Source organism: Pteropus alecto, unplaced genomic scaffold (assembly GCF_000325575.1).
Source record: "Pteropus alecto unplaced genomic scaffold, ASM32557v1 scaffold65, whole genome shotgun sequence".
Taxonomy (NCBI): domain Eukaryota; kingdom Metazoa; phylum Chordata; class Mammalia; order Chiroptera; family Pteropodidae; genus Pteropus; species Pteropus alecto.
The window spans coordinates 7,435,912-7,452,994 of record NW_006439191.1 but is presented as its reverse complement, the minus strand read 5'-3'; the positions used below and the strand labels follow the sequence as shown (position 1 = coordinate 7,452,994).

General features: G+C 43.2%; 1 protein-coding gene across 2 annotated transcripts in view; it reads right to left on the bottom strand.

Moving 5' to 3' along the window:
* LYPLAL1 (lysophospholipase like 1) overlaps positions 1-17,083 on the bottom strand; it is a 191,482-nt gene that overhangs the window by 64,339 nt on the left and 110,060 nt on the right. For both annotated transcript variants that reach the window (XR_003047552.1, XR_003047551.1), the window contains one exon: positions 2,639-2,734. The gene's annotated coding sequence lies outside the window, so the exon portion shown is untranslated. The remainder of the gene's footprint in view (positions 1-2,638; positions 2,735-17,083) is intronic.

Below are 17,083 nucleotides of genomic sequence, written 5' to 3'. Positions count from 1 at the left end.
AATCATGTGGCTCCATAGCATTTCACCTAGCATCTCACATAGCGAGGTGAGATGACGAATATACCTCATTGTCTAAGACACATAGGCTGTCATTTTTTCTTCTATTCTGCCAAAGGTGTTTTAACTGGTCTGGAGAGAAGGATACAGGGGAAATAGAGAGGTATAGTTATCTCAGCTTATAATTTAATTAGAGAGAATAAATTCAAAAAGAAATGACTGAAGAAAAATTATAAAGTCATAGATCGGGTAGAGAGTCTTAACCGTTTTTGTCCATCTAAACGTTTTATCAGTCTGATGAAGCCTAGCTCTTCCTTCTCGGACAAACGTTTTTAAATAAATAAAATGCACAGACTCACAAAAGGCATATTTAAAACGTTTCCCAGATTAAGAATCCTAAAAGGATGCATAATGAAATATGACACTTAGCAATTTTTTCATGAAATTAAGCATGACTTATATACTCCAAAAAGTCTAGTGCCAATTTACTCAATGGCGAAAAAGTGAAAAATTCCGTCAAACCAATTATCATGTGTTTCAAACAATGTTATAACAATTTAACTTAAGAAAATAAACTGAATTTAATCAAGTTTTTTTCCTACATACACATTACCAAATCCACTGTCAAGTGACAAGAAATTATTATTTTATTTTCCCCTTTTCTGGAAGTAAAGGTATTTACGAACAAAGGAGGGGTCCTAGCCTCCACTTGGGCTGAAGGAGCTGTGCTGAGTGTGTTATCGGCCCCGAGTGTACGCTCTCTCTCCTTCCCCATTCATGAGGTCCGTCCGTATGGGTTTCTTCTTTGGTCACTTCTCTGGTCCCTTCTCTGTGCCAAGGTTATACTTCCTACCTCAGCGATATCAAGCTTGATTTGGCCAATGTAATATGAGCAGAAGTGACATGTATCACTTCCCAGCGGAAGCTTTAGAGCGAGTATTGTGGTCCTCCTGTCATTCTTGTCCTTCTGTCATGAGAACGTGAGGTACCAGGAAGGGGTCACTCTATTAGCCTGGATCCCAGAATGATGAAGACACATGGAACGGAAACTGGCCCACAGATGACGGGTCACATGAACAAGAAATGTATCTTTGTAGTTGTCAGTCACTTAGATTACCAAAACACAACTTAGCGAAAAGTAATATAAGTTGATACTTATGAGGACTCTTTCTGATTTCTCCACAGCTATCCACTTTTCTGAAATCGGGGAAACTTTTTCATATTTCTAACACCTTTTTAAATATGAGATGCATTGTTTTTCAAACTGTAGCACATAGTGGAAATTTAAATATTCATTATTGTTTATTTTTTCATAAGATCTTTCTTTCTTCTCGCTGGCAGGTTCATGAGTTTGCAGCTATGATCTTTATTACACAAGATTATGACTGAGTAGGATATTGGTTATGTAGTCAGATAGATCACTCCCACCATAGTAATATGTTGTAGGCTCAGCCTGAAGCCAAAATGTCTAGATGAGGCCTTTTCAGTTGGAGGATTAACTAACCAGAACTGAGATAAGGCCATATGAACAATATAAAAAATCTGGATTAAAATTTAGAATGTAGTCAATCATCCTGATATTTTTTTGTTGTCAACACACCCAACCTTTCGATACTGAAGTTTAAAGTTATCATCATGGACGGTCTTAACCACATTGCCTGAAAGTTTTTGGCTTCACTTGATAACAGCTGAGGCTCCCAGAGAAGCCATCGAGACAAAGATAACAATTTCCTAAGAATAGGGAGACATTTTTAACTCAGAATTTCACTGCTGTCCTGGGAGGCGCTGACCTGATTCCATTTATCATGGTCACAGCCGTGCTTCTGACTTGTCTGATAGTCCTTCTTTTATGACTAAACATGAAAGGAATTTTGGTTTTGTGGAATACTGTCGAGAAGAAAGAAGAGGGGGTCTGTTCTGGCACAGTTCCCAGCTCTAAGCTCCGTGGAGGTATCCAGGGAAGAGCTGTTATTAATTGAAATCGACAGTCAGATGAAATCGGTCAACTCCTGGTGATCCAAGGCTGTTTACTCAAGTTCCAGGCAACTCGGGTTGTCCTCTCCCTCTTGCTGGAAGCCTTCCCTGTGTCCTTTTGCTCTTTAATAATGCGTCTACCAGGAAAGCAGAAAGCGTATGCCCAGCTTGGTTAAGTAGCTCAGGCGATAAATTAGCAAGGAGGATGCCAAACCATTGAGATTTGAAAATTAGAAATTAAATTCATGCATGAAAGTGTGCTGCTGATCATTAAAAATTGGCTGACAATCACTCACACGGAGACCCAACTGACCTCTTCCCACCTTGTCCAACTGATGATCACTTATTCAACCTTTAAGATAAGATTCCAGGATCACCTTTCGGTGAATCTTTTCCAAACTCTTAGTTAGTTGATGTATCCTTCTTCTGGTCTACCTTGGGACTGTCTACATACCTCCATCATACTTTAGCTACAACACTGCTGTATTGTGCTGCCTTGTTTTCAAAGATAGGACATACCAATACTGTGACAAAATAATAAAAATAAATCAGGTCTCTGATGCACACTATTAGGGTTTCCACCAAACGCATGGAAAAGAATCCAAATAGGTTGTTTAAATACCTTTTGAATACAGAAACACATAGTTTAAAATTTCCAGCTTCTTACCTGTTGTTTGCAGTGGTTTCATATGGATGCAGCTTAAACAGTCAACTTGACTCTTGGTGGAATTCATAAAAATTATATTCCAATTAGCTCAGAAACCTAAAATTAAAGACAATATATTTTAGGTAACTCCTATACAAATTCATATATGATTAAATCCAAATTAGACTATTTGATTATATTTGTCCATGAAAAAGGAAAGAATGATTCTTCTGCAAAAGTGATAATTTACTTTCTCTAATTTAAATTCCAACTTCTTTGTTTGTTTGGTCAGCAAATATTTATAGAACCTAGCCCCTGTGCCTGGCGTATTATGGGGTTTACACATTACCGAGGGAAAAAAACTAAAAATAATCACAAAATCAAGATCAGATGGTGATAAAATCTAAGTACAACACAAACAGCAAGATGAAGTTAAAAAAAAAAATGCTCGAAAAGTTGTGGCCACTTTACAGTGATGGATTATGGAAGAAGGCATAGCTGGAGGAAGTCATATCGCAATCGATTCTGGAATCCTACAGAGAAGCTAGCTAAGGATCAGGATCAGAGACTATATAGTGCAAAGGTCAAAAGGTGGGAAACAGGACGTATCATGGAATGGGCAGTATGTAGATCAAGGGAGTTAAGGTGCTTTTGGCTGCAAATAATACTCAACTCAACTGGGTCTAAACACAAATGACAGTGTTTATCAACAATCACACTTAAGACAGAGTTGGAATTGACTTATTCAGCTGTTCAATGACATTACCAAGAACCTAGGTCCTTTCAACATTCGGTCTGTCGCCCTTGGCTAGGTCTCCTTGTGGTCACAAGATGAATCAACAGTTCTGGCCACACACCAACCGTGGACAAAGCAATGCTTAGCTGAAGAAGAGGTCATCTCTTCCCATTTGGTTCATTTTAAGAGGGAGATCTGACCAAAATGTTCCATCAGACACCCCCTGTGGCTCATTGAGTAGAATCATACCAAATTCAGGGCCTAAGCCAATTACTGCTCACAAGACTGGAATTATTGTCACGAGTTTAGAGCAGTCAGGATTTTCCCCCTAAACCATGTACATCCAGATGGTACCTTCACTGAGTAGGATGTAGTGTCAGAAAAAAAGAACACGTAATTCTGCTAACAGAGAAAGGGCCAGGTGGGCAGGGGTTATACAGGGTCTCCGTCCGCAGGGCAGTGTGGCTAAGATTAGGGGAGCGAGAGAAAGAGCAGCTCAAAATGAGGTTGGAGAGGTGCCCAGGAGCACGTTTATGGGGGGCTTTCTAAGCCCTGGTAAGAAGAATCGGTTTCACTTATTCTAAGTGAAATGGGAAGACATGGGTCGGGAACGACATCACCAGGTTTGCATTTTCAAAAGCCTGTACATAGATCAGCACCATCTGATACAAACATCAAGCGAGCCACATAGGTAATTTTCAATTTTTAACAGCGACATTAACCAAAGTAAAGAGAAGGGCAAAAATAACTTTAATGTGTTTTATTTAACCTCTATCCCACATATATCATTTCGACCTGTGATCGATATCAAAATCTATCAACTGGAAATCCTGTCAGTTGTGACAACATGGATGGACCTTCAGGACACTGTGCCAACTGAAATAAGTTAGACGGAGAAAAACAAATACTGCACGGTATCCTGTTTATGTGAAATCAAAAAAAGAAAGAAAGAAAGAAAGAAAAAGTCAAACTCTCGGAAACAGTAGAAAAGTAGCTGCCAGGAGCTTGAGAGTGGAGGGAATTAGGAGAAATTTCCAAGTCCCGGAAACGTTTCCATTTGAACGCTAAATAATTAAAAATTTTAATTTAGTTTAGTTGTCTACATGTCTAGTTTACCATATTGTGTAGCAACTGGCTATTGAGTGAGTTGCATGGAAAATCTTTGCAGGGGTGGTGACTTATTTTAATGGAAGGAGCGAGGGACGCGGCTTAGAATTATGCACACTCTTTTCTTGCTGTGTGACCCTGGGCAAGTCACTTTCCGTCTCTCGGTCTCAGAACGAGGAGGTTGAAGAAGAAGATCTCAGAGTCCTCGACCTACTGTAGCATTCTATCCATCTATCACAACAGAGAAGAGAGGTTTTCAGAGGATTAACATTCCATTTTGGTATTCCTCCATCTGTTGCTGGTTTGAGAAAACCGGCCACAAAGCCTGCGTGCTCATCTCTGTAAATGATGGAGCGATTAACTGCTTTAGGAAGGTAAGATTTACTTCTCAGAAATATAAAAATGGACACCGAGAGACTGCATTTGCCAAAATGAAATGCTTTTAAAATCACAGGTTCTTGCCAAACTCCATCTCTCCAAGGTTCGAGTTTTCTGTTCTCCCCACCGTTGTCATAAATAACACGAATAATAATTTTCCCTCAATCACAGCTTCCTTCTGCAGCCGCTGCGTGTTACCACTGGAAAAGCGACTTTTCTTATTTCTAAGAAATCAGGCTTTACTGAGAAAGCGCCTCGGATTTCTCGGACATCAAACCCATCCTCGCCAGGCACGCTTTTTACAAGTGAGTTGCTGAATGCGAAGGTCCCCAAAGCCCGGATTTAAAAAAGCCGAGGACAGAGTGCGTGGCTCAGCACATTCCCGCGTTCCCTGAGCAGAGAAGTGGCTTGAGATGTGCAGCAAACTGGAAATGCGACGAAGCACAGGCGCCCTAAGGAATAAAGCTCTGCGGGCAGCTGCTTTGAAAGAGAGGCCGGCTCGATCTCTCTCCCCAGTTAGGCGCTTGCAGTGAAAAGAAAAACACCTGCCAGATAAATCACATTGCCGGGCCCGGGGAGAGGTCAGAGGCAGTGGGGTTTGCATCTTCCCCTCTTTCTGCTCCAGGCGCCACGGGAAAGAACACGGGGCACTGTGGCCTACCCGCCTGTTCCCTGTTAGACGGCGAATTGCTGGTGGTCGTAAGCCAGACAGGAAGGAGCCTTTGCTAGTTTGTACCTGCATCTGAGATCATGTCCCACACGTCTGCATGCACACGCGTACACGCACTTAGCAAACATCCCAAGCGAAGCTGTTGCGAGAGAAACGTGCTCCTGAGTATTTTGTTGCCTGTGCAGAAGGGGGAAAAGCTGGATTTAGTGACTAAGGAGTCTCCATTATTAGAACGTTTCTCTTCTGTCATGAATTTTCAGTTCGTGTCTTAACCACCCTCTGCCTGTCTTCTCTTCACGAGGTAGAAGGGACGAGGTCAGAGAAGCTCGCGCCCACCACAGAAGCCTGTCTAGACAGGGCAGTGGTATGCTTTTTCTCTGGCCATCAAGGAGCGTGCTCTTGAAGCAAGGTCATCGTCACGACTTGATGTGAAGATAAGTGTCCACGTGTCTAGCCATGCATATACCAACCTTTTTCTCTCCATTTTCATTTCTCCAACAAATATACTAGAGAGTTTCTCTGCCTGGGACTTTGCTGGGTGCTGGAAAATGAGGAAGAATAAAAAAATAAAGAGAAAATTGTCTCTCCCGGAACTTATGTTTTCAAATGACACTGAAAAGTCATTTCTTATACCAATGCCTGTGGGTACGAATGAGAATAAATGTTTGGAAGGCTCAACTCATGGTGCGGTGATTCTGAAGAGAAACACTCTCAGAAGAGACGGTCTGATCAATAAACTCTGCACGAATAAGAAGCAGGGATAACTTTATCACCAAGAAAGTCTCACCACGCAAGTTTTCCAGCTCTATTCTAAAAGCTCACTATGCTTGTCAAGGCTTCAGAGAAGCTTTCAAGATCCTAAACTTGAACCTGGTATGCTTCGCAGTTCCCCTCCTGCCACGCAAAGCTCTCGCTGGCTACGGTCCACTGTCAACAACGTTCTCCCGGTATTTCTTACATGTGGAGAGACAGGTTGACAATCCTGACTGGATTTTCCAGAGTTATCGTTTGGCGTTGTTTTGGATGCCGTGAAAGTAACTGTGATTTATAAGACCTTGGGCAAACGGGGTGGCTGACTCTAGAGGGAGGAAGTTTTGAGGCAGCCGCCCTGCGTAGATACCCACACACTTACATTACATAACTGGAAGTCATGCCCAGTTCCAGTCTGGTGGCCTTTTCATAACCAGCTTTTATGTCTTATGTGTAGAGTCTGAAATAAAGGCGTCTTTGACCACCAAGCCACAGAAATGATGCTTTTGATGCCAGGTATGTCAGGTAATAGAACATTTTGGACTTGCGTTTTTTCTTTACAATCAGTTTATATTCTTTCAGTGACATTTTCATGACTTTTGTGTGTCCGTTTGTAGATTTTTTCCCCCCCTGCGTTAAGTATGCGCGATGTTATTTGTTATGCACTCCGTGTTTGTTTTAAGAAACTGGATCGTTAAATCCACATCCTACGTTTTAGCAAATGACCTTCAAGTGTTAAATGAGGTGAGGGCTGTTATTTTTAAGAAGAAAGGAAAGCTTTGTGAAGGACCATACTGGGCGAATTTTGCAGTATCTGCTTCTGTCCTTCCCATTGTTCATAAGAAAACTGCCTGTCTGATCTCCAAAGTACTGGGTTTTTATGCTCCAAAAGAGCTCAAACCCCCATATAATGAGGCTGATGTAATGGGGGGAATAGTCAAAAAGCAGATAAACCCCTGCTGTAAGAAAACACAGTTCGCTTCATGTATTCCTTAAGCGTCTAGGACTATGGTGACGCTCAGAGGTACTGCCACGCTGCTGAGGTAAGCACAATGCTTCACGATGACCTTGCGACACCCACAGCATGACGGTAATTAGCCAGAAATGTAAATGGTAGCTCAGCACATCCCTTTATTATGTCCGAAGTGAGTTTAATTGCCAAGAGTTTGTTTTGCTTTTGTGCTTCCTGAAGTATGAGGTAAGATTTCTCCAGCTGGAAAATCCCTTCTTTTTGCTGACTTCTATGGAGTTAATAAGGTCTGAGCCTCGGCTTTCGCTTCCTGCCCTAGTTTGCTGCCACTGACGGATAGCCTTTATCAAGGAAAATCCTCATTTGGTAATGAGTGGGAAGGCCCAGTGTGCTTCCTCCTAATACTGTTGGTATGAGAAATAAGTGATCACCTGTTATCAGCCGGGACCTAGAGTGGGATGAACCAGACGTCTCACAGAACACCGAGGATCTCGTTACTGATGGCCGAGGTCTCCTGAGCACCTGAAAACAAGCTCTATCATAGTTGCCGCTTTGTAATAAAGACTTAATGGGACGCATTTCACCCTCTTTTGATAGGTTATTTCATTCCCTGCTCATCCATGTATGCAGGTAGAGTTGGAAGAAGGCTGTTTTAGAAGTTGGAACTCTTGCACCCAGTCGAATATATGGATAAAAGTTTTACTCTCTGGTCTCTCCACTTCTCATCTATGGGAATATGTTTTTCTTTGGAAAAATAAGCAGATTGTTACTGTTTTCTTTGGGAATCCACAGTCCCAATTTTCAGTAGGTGCTCAGGAGAAGAGAAACAGCATGCTGGTCCTGGTAAAGAAACGAGCATCCCTCCGGTTATGCAGAGTGACTTAACTCCTAAGGTGACCCTGAAGCATCCCCAAACTCCCGTGACGTTCACGCTTCAGGTGTCGCCTTGGAAAATACAGGTTGAAACATGGCTTTCGGAAAGCGCGTGTTGTGTTTGGAAGCTGTACGTCCGTGTGCGTGTGGGTATATAAGAATGCTTAAAAAATCCTTAACGATCTATTCGATGCCGCGAAGTTCCCATAAAGGAGAAAGACGTAAGTGCCAGTACAAAGGAGATGGGGCAAAGCAAGAGAGGAAGACGGGAACGAGGAAGAGTGGAGGAAACCACCCTACAACTGCTGCTGGAAATGTGGATCCACACCCCTCTTTCCTTGCACTTGCTCTGAAGAGATGGAGAGACCCATCGAAACAAACTCAGGTCAGAAACGGCTCACCCAGAGGCACAGTCCATGCATTTGTCTAGGGCAGTGCCTCCTATGGGCGGGTCCCAGACCAGGGGACCTAGAGCTCTGCAGTGTGACCTTAAGCACCGCCTTTGGCATAACTCCTGCCCCAGAGGACACCCAGCCACTGGACCCTCCCCGGACGCTGCTCAGTGATAATGAGCATCCACTGGGCCCTCCCGTGAATTGTAAGGGGTCCAGAAGCCATGCGGAATTACGGTTCCCTGCCCTCGACTTGCTTAAAGTCTGCACTTGGATTCTCTGGGGAGCAGAATCTGAGATGAGGGCAGGAAGTTGACCGGGGAGAGCTCTGGAGAACACCACCTGTGGGTCAGGAGCTCGGGAGCCGAGATGACCACACAGGTTTTCTCAGATCGGGGTGAGGACAGCAGGACTTTATACCTGCTGGTGAACCAGTCACTGGAGGCAGGTGGTCTCTGGAAGGAGCCTGACCTTGGGCGGGGCAAGCTTCTTGGGACACAGGAAGTCCCAGAGAGGGCCTCAGCTGGAAGCTGTCCACAAACAGGGGCAGGTGGGGCACCGCCACAAATCACATGCAGAAGAATGGCAGTACCAAGGCGGTGCACTTCAGTGTTTTCTCCCGGGGACTCGAAGTATTGTAGGAATTCAGACGCCGAGGAGTAAAGCGAGCGCAGGCGTGATCAGGGGACACCTCACGCGGCAGGCAGTGCTGGAGAGCTCATTTGGAAAATGGGAAGTTTTCCGGTAGCTCAAAACAAGGTGGGAGAATTTAGGGAAATATTAACTACAGCGTGGACAATGCAAGCAAATGAGCGAAGGTGATAATCAGCTTGGCCTGTTGGTGCATTTAACAGAATGTTGAGAAAGCAGGAGGTATATTGGGGGAGTAACGAGAAATAAGCTCGTCTAGATGAGATGCCACAGAAGAAAGACCGTGGAGAACTTTGGCAGAGATGTCATCATTTCCATTATTCTTTTAAAATTTAATATAGTTGGTATACGATATTATATGAATTATACTTGTTTCAGGTGTACAGTATAGCGATTTGACATTATACCTTACGATGTGCTCATCCCACTGATTCTAGAATAACCTGTCACCGTGTGAACGTATCACGATATTATTCACTCCAGTCTCCTTCTAAATTGTTTAATCTCTTGGTATAAAATTGCTCATTACGTTCTTCTTTTCGACTTTTTAATGCCTGTGGTCTCTGTAGTATTATTTCCTCTTTCATTAATAATATTGGTAAGTCGATTTTTTTTTCCCTTATTAGTTCAGCCGGAAATTAATCAATTTTAGTGGTTTTATTCGTTTCGTGGATTTTCTCCATTATTGTCTGTTTTTTTCAGTTCATTGTTCTCTTTTTTTATTTACTGTTTTTCACTCTAGATTTAATTTGGTCTTCTTTTCCTAGTTTCTCAAGGTGGAAATTTAAATAACCAATTTTAGACTTATTTTATTTTCAAATATTATTACTTAAAACTATACATTTCTTTGTAATTCGTTAATTCTAAAGACCCTGGGGTCCCTATGTCCTTTTCAGAGGTCTGCAAGACATACATATAATATTATATATTCTTATACAGAATACATACAACATGCTAATATATCATAATACATAGCAATACTATATACTATATGTCATACAACAATAATAGTTATTTCCCCTGAACAGCAGACATTAGAGGAGTTTCAGACATATTAACCTGTATCCACTGGAAACCGCCTTAACAACTGGAGTTCAGGGCTTGTGTATCTTCATACGTCTCACAGACCCTACTCATTTCCAGTGACTTATGTCGGAACCTTTCTCTCTACTCCCCTCACTGAGGATGTTTCGTTTATCTGCGATACAGTTAAACGCTCTTGTCACGTTCTGAATTCCATCCTGGGATTCAACTCCACCTCCAATCTCCTAATTTTGTTAGAAAGGAAGGCAGACATTGAGGTTCACTCTTGGAGCTGTAAAGTTCCGTGAGCTTTGACAGAAGCATAATGTCAGGTGGCCACCATTAAAATGTGGTACAGACGGGTTCGCCAACCTGAAGGGCCCCGTGCTTCTCATGCTTGACCCCTTCTCTCTAGACCCCTGGTGGCTGCTTGGCTTCTCACTACCACCGTTCGCTGTGACCAGAAGGCCACATAGATAGAAGTGGCTGCTTTCACTTAGTGATCTGTGTGTGAGATTTATCTATGTCCTTGCTTGGCCCGAAGGCACAGTCACTTCATCACTGAATAGTATTCCACCGAATAGGCAAACCAAGGTTTGTTTAGTCATTCATCTGCAAAGGACATCTTGGTTGCTTGCGGTTTTGAGTGATTATAGATAAAGGTGTTATAAACATGCATGCGGATGTTTATAACAGATGTCTTTGCATAGGCATGTTTTCAAATCAGTTGGGTAAATATCTAGGAATGTGATTGCCGGATTGTGTGGGAAAAATACGTTATGCTTTGTAAGAAACTGTCAAACTGTCTTCCAGAGTGGCTGTGACATTTTTCATTCCCATCAATAATGAACTGTACATCCAGATTCTGTTGATCCTCATCCTTATCAAAAATTACAAATGATCGACAATGGGTGGTGGCAACTCGTATTGTTTTAATTTGTATTTCTCTAATGACATATAATATTAAATATTTTTAATATGCTTACTTAGCACTTATATATCTTCTTTACTGATAGTTCACGTCAAATCTTTTGTCTGCTTTGGTTTTACCCTGCTTTGGGTACACTGATCTTCTTGGATCTGTGGTGCATTGCTTTCATCGAATTTGTAAAATGTTGTTATCCTTTTTTCAAATACCTTTGCCTCCATTCCTCTGCTTCTGAAACTGTATCACAGACTGCTCGATATTATCCCAGGGGACACCGACACCCCACTCATTCCTTTCTAGTCCTTTTTCTTTCCGTACTTTAGTTTGGACCGTTTCTACTGCCCGATGTACAAGTTCAATGACCTTTTCTTCTTCGGTATCTAATCTGCTGTGATATCCATACAGTGGATTTTTAAAAAAATTTCAAATAGTATCTGACTCTAGAAATTTTTTTATTATTTCTCTTTTTCTCTTTATTATATTTATACTTTCCTTTAAACACTTAAACATATTTAGAATACTGATTTTAAAGGCTTTGTTTCCTAATTTCATTTTCTGAGTTATACCTTGGTCTATTTTTATTGGATGATGTTTCTCTTGCTTATGGGTCATATTTTCCTATTTCTTCACAAGTCTAGTAATATTTTACTAGATGCTAGAAAAAGCGATTTTTGTGTTGATGAGAGTTTGGATTTTGTTTTCTTTCTTTTTTTTTTTTTAAAGAGTGTGGAATTTTATTTTGACAGCAGTTAAGTTACTTGAGTTACAAGTTTATTCTTCCGATGCTATTTTCAAGCTTTGCTTGGGTGTGCCTTTACCCTAGAGCTAGTTCAGCTTACTCTGAGGTATGATCTTTCTGGGGTTCTACCAAACGCCTTCAGTGCTCAACGAGGCGCCGCTACTCCAGTTAGTCAGAAGACAAGTGCCACCCAACACTGTGCCACTTTTAGAAATTGCTCGGCTTCCTACAGTCCCCCTTTGTTGAGGAGTCATTCTTTGCCAGGATTCATGGACTCTCGCCCTTTGCAGGACATTCAAGCTTGGTTTTCAAACAAACACATGAGGAACCTTGTGTGGATTTCTGTCTCTACTAAGCTACCTCATTCCTGGAACTCTCTGTTCCACAAGTCCCAGTAGCTTCGGCCTCTCTGAATTCTCTGTCCCCTCTGCTCAGGAAGACCAGGACAATTCTGCTTTGGTTTCCCCATTCCTGTTGCAGGATCTAGTAAATGGCCATGGGCAAAAATCTTGGATCACAGAAAGGTTTTGTTTCATTTCTCTTAGACAATATATTCTTGGGCTGACTGCTTTTCAATGTCTTAAAACTGCCGTTTTATATATTTGGTCCGATTTTCTAGTTGCTTAGAGCAGGATGGTTATTAATTGGTACCAATGACTCTAGCACAGCTGAGTTTACAAATAAACTTTTAGTTGTCATACTGTATGAAACAAGGAATGATTGAATGTTTTTGGTAAAAGCAGTGGCTCGATAAATATTGTATTTGAGAAGGATCGGTATTGAGAAAGATAGATTAATCATATAGTGAACAAACTAGGATAAGGAAAACCACCTAGGCAGCGGTAAGTCAAGCAGGATGAATACAGCCCGCGCTAGGCTAATGCTGATGCCCATGAACACGTAGGTCCAGGCAGGAAACTGTGTCTAGAGTTACTGTTCAGTGGGGCTCAGACTGGGGAAGGACACCTTGCTAAAATGCTGCCGGGACGACACCTGAAGGGAGTATTAACAAATGGTAAAGTTTACTGAGCACCTACTGTGTCTACTGTGTTCTAAACGCTTCCGTATCTAATCTACTCTATTCCTCAGAATAACCCCGTGGTTCTTATAATTCCCCAGTAATAGGTAAAGAGAACAAGGTGCAAAGAGATTAGGTAACTGGCATAAGTCAAGTCAGCTGGAAATGACATCTCCAAACTTCGGCTTCAGGTCTGGTTGTCTGCACATCAGATTCTGAGCTCGTTCTTCAGCCATACTTCCTCTATACAGTGAGGCTGATACAGCCCCAAGAAGGTGTATTTATGTTAATGGAGAAAGATTAGCAACATTAGAATGATAATTTATAAAACCTAAAATGCTCTACTCAAGGAGAATTAGAAGTTTCAGATCTCTGAAATCTATAAAGCACCTGCCCAGCGGAATGTGGAAGTGACTGCCGCCTGAATGAGACACTGGCTCAGCGGAGATAACATGGCTTAGTTCCAGGTGACAGTAACCAGATGATGTCCCATTGCCAATGGCGCATTCATCGACAATGACGATGATGACGCATCTCGGGTTTGTTTATTTAGCTCCCCAATTCACTGCGTGCTTAATTATCTTGATGGTCTGTGCTTTTTTTTTTACTAAGAGTTCTCAGTACATCAAAACCATCTCCTGTTTTGTTTGAAAAGCCTCGGAATGACTTCGGGAATGAAAGAGAAAAGCGAGGCAGAATTTGCTGTTTTGCCAGACTCAGCAACAACTTCCTGATGTGTTCGTATTCCTTTATAAGACATTAACCATCAGAGATAGTAACCGATCTCAATCCCAAAATGGATACGCTGGGGATAAAACGACCGACATGGGCATCCTCTATGAAGCAACTGGCTCATGTCTGATGCTAACATCCTCTGATGCTAACAGAGGATGTTAGCATCAGATGCTAACAGAGGATGTTAGCATCAGACATGAGCCAGTAGCCGACATGACACAGACCCTGCTGTCTTAACACTGGACCAGGAATTAGACTGATCCTCGCCAGGGGAGCTTGGTGATCCTCTGTGCGGAGGACTTGTCTTTGCGCATGTACCCTCGGTGACTCCTTTGCTCTCTGCTCATTATTCCCTTTCCTTCCTCCCGTATTACTAGTACTGCTGGGTCGGAATGGATCGGAACTTACTCTGACAATTAGCTACTGGTAAGTCCTTTCGACAGCTGGAGGCCTACAAGTGGAAAGGTCCTGAGAGAAAATGTGTTATGTGTGTAAGTCTGTCTATTTCATGTGTCTCATCTAATCTAATAACTGTGAAATATGTTTTCTAAAAGTATTAGCCAGAGGCATTTGGTAAATAGCAGATAACGATATGAATCAGTGACTAGGACATCACAGAATCTGCACTGACGGACACACCAGGCGGACACGAAGGGTCTTAAGCAGACACGAGGTCGAACAAGGCTCCCAATCCCTTCTTTTCTACCTATGGTTTCTTGTGATATTTCAGAGCAAGATGAACAAGGACTTCGATAAACGGCCCCTGACCCACTGGGCTCTTCAGCCTCTGGAAGAAGCCCCACCAGGAGTCAAGTTTCCACGGCAGATGCCAGAAGATGGGTCGGGCTCCTCCCTTTCACCCCACTTAGCTGAGCTACAGATGTTATTCATATTCATCACAGTGTCCAGCCCTTTGACAAAAGCTACGGAGTTCCTTGGCTCAATAAAGATCGTGTGTCATCGAGTTCCCTGGGTTAAGTGCACGCTACTTAGCGAAGCGTTCCCCTTTGTCTGTGTGTCTGATGAGACATTTGGAGACCTCCAGCATCTATCTGCATCTTAGTCACAGCCTCCCTTTCTCTGCCCCGCTGGAGCCAAATGTCCTTCTCCTGGCTCGACGGTGTCGTCCAAGGTGCTTACTCGCTCCGCTCAGCTCTACACGTTGCTATCTCTTGGCGACTCCCAACGTTTCCCGGAGGCCGGTGGAATGTTCATGGTCTCTACACAGAGTGCAGAACGCTGGGAGCAGAGGCAGGAGGCCATGCACACGGTTTTATTATTTCCTGCCCTCGGTCTCCATCCCAAAGGCTGAAGATTGGTTCCAAATGTGCCCTGCAGCCAATCCCATCATTACACGGATATTAGGTCCTACAACCCGGCACCGTGGCTTCGGCATCTCCATGCCTCGTGAGACTGTGTGTGGGTTAAGTTTTGACATTGAAAAAAAAAATAACAACCTTGTAGAACTGATTGAAAACATATACAGTGTGGCAGGGCATGCACGCGGCTCTCAGCCTGTGGCTTCGTCGATCCGAACGGAACACATCAGCATCTGGTCCTAGAGAAAATTACTTAAAGGAGAGACACCTCTTTTAATTTCTCGACGGCAGCATGTGAAGCTGTCTCTAGCCGCACGTATTAGCTTAAAGGATCATCACTTTACGTGAAAATATTCTGCTAGGGAAAACTCTTCAATTGTGATATGTAATGGAATCTCAGTCTTACTATGGTCTCAAGACACACACATGCACGCACACACAGACACATGCATGCACACACGGACACACACATGCACACACACGCACACACGTGCGCACACGCACAGACACACACAGACACATGCTCTTACACACACGCACACACACATGCACACACATGCACACACACGCACACATGCACACACACACACACACACACACTTGTCTTATTCACCGATGCTGTCTTCGAGGACCTGTCCCTGACTGTCGCAGAATGGGCTTTGCTGCCCCATATTTTGCTTCATTCACATTCTGTTCACGCCTCTACCTCAGCTCTTACTCCATCAGTTTTGCTTATGTGTATCTTTTCTTCTTGCATTAAAAGTTGTGTGAAACCAGGGACCATGTCTTACTGCATTATCCACTCTTAGCTTAGCTAGTGACATGTAGCAGGTTTTCGGTAAATGCCGAGATGAACGAACTATACAACTAGAATCATTCTAAGAAGGAATTCCTGGAAACAGTTTCAGGAGAACTAAGGGTCAAAACAGGAGGGCTCGCTAGGTCAATGATTTTTGTATATTCGGCCTAGTGGGAACGAGTAAGGCAGACCGTTCTTAAACTTCGTACTTCCTAGGACAAGTTACTTAACCTATTTAAATGCCAGTTTTCTCATTTATGAACTATTATCTGACAAATAAATTGTCGTGAGGTTCAATAATTCATATAAAGTACAGTAGCATTCGACAATAGCTGAGAGAGTGACAGTCGAGATCATCTTTATTTTTCAAGACGATGTTTTCACGCCATTATGAGGATATATAAGTTACACAGAGTGAGGACGTTTGCCTTTTTTCATTTCCGGCCACTAGAGACGGTGCCTAGGAAGGGCCTGGCACGTAGCGGGACCTCAACCCACGTTTGTTGACTAAATACGTGACTCCAGGTTGCTTTCCCGGCAGTAGTGACGGATTGTAAGTTTCGGACACACTCTCTGGCCCTTCTGAAGATTTGTGAGACAGCTGGCTGGCTGTTTAACACAATACCATGGACCGTACAGTGACCAGTGCTGACGATTGTATTCCCTGAAAATTCGGGCTTACGGACTTGATCGATAGGGCTTATCGGTACACACGAAGAATGAAGTGGTGAATGTAGGAGCTAAACCAAAAAAGAGAAGGCAAGAGGCACGTTCTTTTCTGAAAATCTATCAGAGCTGAAAGAAAGTCACGTGTCGAAGTGACCCAGGGGAAGCAGAGGAATACACTACCTGACCTCCAGAGGTTCCTCTGAACACACACAGCCCACGGAGGAGCTTTACAGACTCATTACAGACTCACGCGAGCCGACCCTGACCGAGCCTCGGCCGGCTGCCTTTCCCCGCCTTGGCCAATCTTCTCACTTCATCCCCAGTGGCAGCCCCTTCCAAGCCCACCCCGCCCCCATGCCTCTGCTGCTGGACACTGCCCCTGGCCCCGGGAAGAGGGATGGGCCTGACTTGTACTTAGAGGCCACAGCTGGGTGATACACACAACGTGAGCAGAGCCAAGCTGGTTTTACGGACAGGCCTCCCATGACTTTCTCCTCTGCTGACTTGGCCAGTTTAGCGGCCATCACCCTGGATCACAGGAAGCATATGATTGCTACAAAGTCTCTTGGGAGACCCACGTGGCCCCTGGATGAACAATAATCCAGATTTCTTATTTTTTCTTCTTCTGGAGAATAAGAGCACTTTTCTGCCAAAGGCCATGTTTTAGCATTTTCTTTTGGCTGCTCTTGGGGGACACGTTCAAGGGCCT